The sequence below is a fragment of the Falco peregrinus genome, chromosome 5 (genome assembly GCF_023634155.1).
Source record: "Falco peregrinus isolate bFalPer1 chromosome 5, bFalPer1.pri, whole genome shotgun sequence".
In the NCBI taxonomy this organism is placed as follows: Eukaryota; Metazoa; Chordata; class Aves; order Falconiformes; family Falconidae; genus Falco; species Falco peregrinus.
In genome coordinates this window covers 87,867,414-87,870,290 of record NC_073725.1, presented here as the reverse complement: position 1 = coordinate 87,870,290, position 2,877 = coordinate 87,867,414, and positions in this window count along the sequence as shown.

The following is a 2,877-nucleotide window of genomic DNA, read 5'->3' as shown; positions in this document are numbered from 1 at the left end:
CGAGAGAGCAGGCAGCACCTTTAAACACCACTCGCTCCTCGGGCATACCCGGTTCTGTAAAAGACAACATCGGACACAGCCTCCCTGATCTGCGGATTTCAAAGCTGAGAATATCACTGTTGTAACTGAACTGGGGTTTGTTTCTGCTTTTTAAAGTTTTTTGCTTTAGGGCTTGTTTACATGGGAAATTTAACCTGGGCTAACTGAAGGCTGGGATTTAAAGTAGATTCATTCAGCTGCATTTGCTCCTATGTGGACAGAATTACAGAGACCTTTATTTGGTTTGTTGTGATTTGTTGCCAAAATGCATTAAGATAAACCAAATTAAGTCTATTTGTATTCCAAAGAAATATTTTATATATGCTTATTCGTTTTAAAAGTTCTTAGATTAATTTTGCAGAAAATGTCCCTGTGTAGACACATCAACATTCCTAATAATATTTAGCTGAAATGCAAGATAATAGCCAAGTCAAGGCTCAAATAAAAGGGATGAATCATCTCTAAATCACACGTTACGATGTAATAGGATAAAGGACAATTGTTTTGCTGGAGAGGAGCTGCCTTGCACAGACCAGCTGTAGGGTGGTTTCAGTCCCCGAGACAAGAGCAGGGCAAGTCTGGGGATGGTTCCCAGTGCACCTATGGAGGGTAGCCCAGCCCGACGTCCAGAGCATGCATTAGCCACAGCTCTCACCACCCCCCAGGTGCTGACCTGCAAATGCAGCAGTGGAAGCATTTCATTCATCGGGATTTGTCTCTTGGGACCCCCAAAATAAGCACAGGATTGAAACAGGCCTGATCCAGGGACATGTGGGGGTGAAGGTGTCCTGTCCCCTGCCAGACAATGAGGTATCCGCATCCTGGCAGTGGGATGCAGCCTGTGTCCTGCATCATGCAGTTTCCATACACACACAGAGTTCTAAAACTGTGAGCACTCTATGGAAAACAAAAAAAGTTGCTTCTTGTTTGCATTAGTTTGTCCCAGAATAGGAGGTGACTCCCCCTGCCACCAAAAAAATTAAAGACCAGAATGCCTACCCATTACTTAAGCACACATGGGCCCATTTTCATAGCCTTCATCTCCTGTGCCCCTGGAAAAACTGTTCCTTGGAAATTACAGTAATTGTTTTATTCTCTTTGATCTCCACTAATAAAGCTATGGACTATCACTCAGCAGGAGCTGTTTCTCTTAGTTAGGATCTTTCTAACGGTACTTACATTAGGAAGGCCCAGGGGAAATTTCAGTAAATGCACTTGAAAAGAGCTCTGCAAAACTGCTTAGACTTTGTGTAAAAAATGTTTCCCCCGCATTTGCTCAGCGTACTTCTCAGCTTGTTTGTTTTTCTCTTCATTGCAGTTGTTGTTGGACTGAGGTGAAGCCTAGAGGAAAGAGTTGTGACTCCTTGTCAAGAGATCTTATGGCAGCTGGAGAACAGAGCGAAAGCTTTCTGAATCCCAGACAAGTCGCGGTAGAAATCACGCTTGAGAATAACAGTGTCTTGCTGTTCAGATTTTGCTTTCCAACCTTAGTAAGGAAGACAGAGGGGTGATGGATATCCACTGGCCCTCCAACAGGGACACCTGTGCATCCAGAGTGTGATGTAAGAGCCACCAGCATCCCCAAAACATTCCCACTGTAGGAAATATCAATTTATTCCCAGGAAGGGCAGCATGGATCAGACTTAAAAGTAGCTAGGTATCTCACTGTCATGGAGATTGCTGCAAATTGGGCCTGCTACATGTAAAAATCCTGTTCCCCAGTTTTCATGCATGCAGGTGGTAGGAACTGTTGCCCTTTGACGTAGTAGCTGTGTCATTGCCAGGTACTGAGAGACCCGGTGGGTTGGTCCATTAAGAACTGGCCCATTCAGAAGCACAGCAGCGTCTCAGTTCTCCAACCCCTTGGACAAGTGGCTTGTTTAGGAATTTGGGAAGTTGCTAGATTTATTTTTTACTCTTCAGACTTGAAGCACCACAGCCAGAGGTGAAGATCAGCTTGGGAGATTAGGTCCGCCAGCCAAACATCAGACCACCTCCGTCACACACAGGAGTGACCGTGGCTCTTGGTGAGCCACCACACACTGCAGTCACCTTCTGCAGAGCTGACAAATGTATGGGTGGTTGTAAGAAGATGCAAAGAAGAAGCTGAATGTCAGAGCCACTGGGCACTGATCGAAGAAATCTGACCCTTTAAAAGCAATTCTGCATTTCAAATGGAGCAACCAATGAGTTCCCCAACCTGTGACATCTCTTGGCCGCTTCTTGCTGTTGTAAGATGAAGGTGGCAGTGGCCTTCACACCAAATAGGAAGGGTTTAAAGCATATCCATGTACCTGTCTGTTGCATAGCTGGCAATTGAAAACATGAGTAATTGCACCAGCTGATCTCTTTGTTTTTTCCCCCCTCCAGCTAGAAACTGTAAAAGCTCAAAAGACCAACTGCACAACCTTACAGTCATATTTACTGTGTTTGGCATCCTGCCACAGGCGATGGGAATAAAGTTCTGTAGATGTTGCTACCTGACTGCTGCTTTATACTTAATGATCTCATGGATGCACAAAATGAAGAAATATAATCCCCAGTGAAGACAGGGGGCAGGGTTGGTAAGCAATAAAAAGCCTCTTCCTCGAAACTGGTTTTGATCTTTCTATGGGCTGAAAATGAAGAACAGTAATTAAAGCTTAACTGGAAGAGATCAGAAAGCTTTTAAAATTAATAAAACTTGTAACAGACATCAAGGATAATCATATTTAAAGGCTGTGCAGGCTGCAGTGTCAGTCAGCACTCAGTGAGCATACGCTCTGCAGAGGTCTGGAAGTGCTGGTGTGCCCGCCGGAGCAGGAGCTGTGTTCACAGCTGTGTTGTGGATGGCACCTT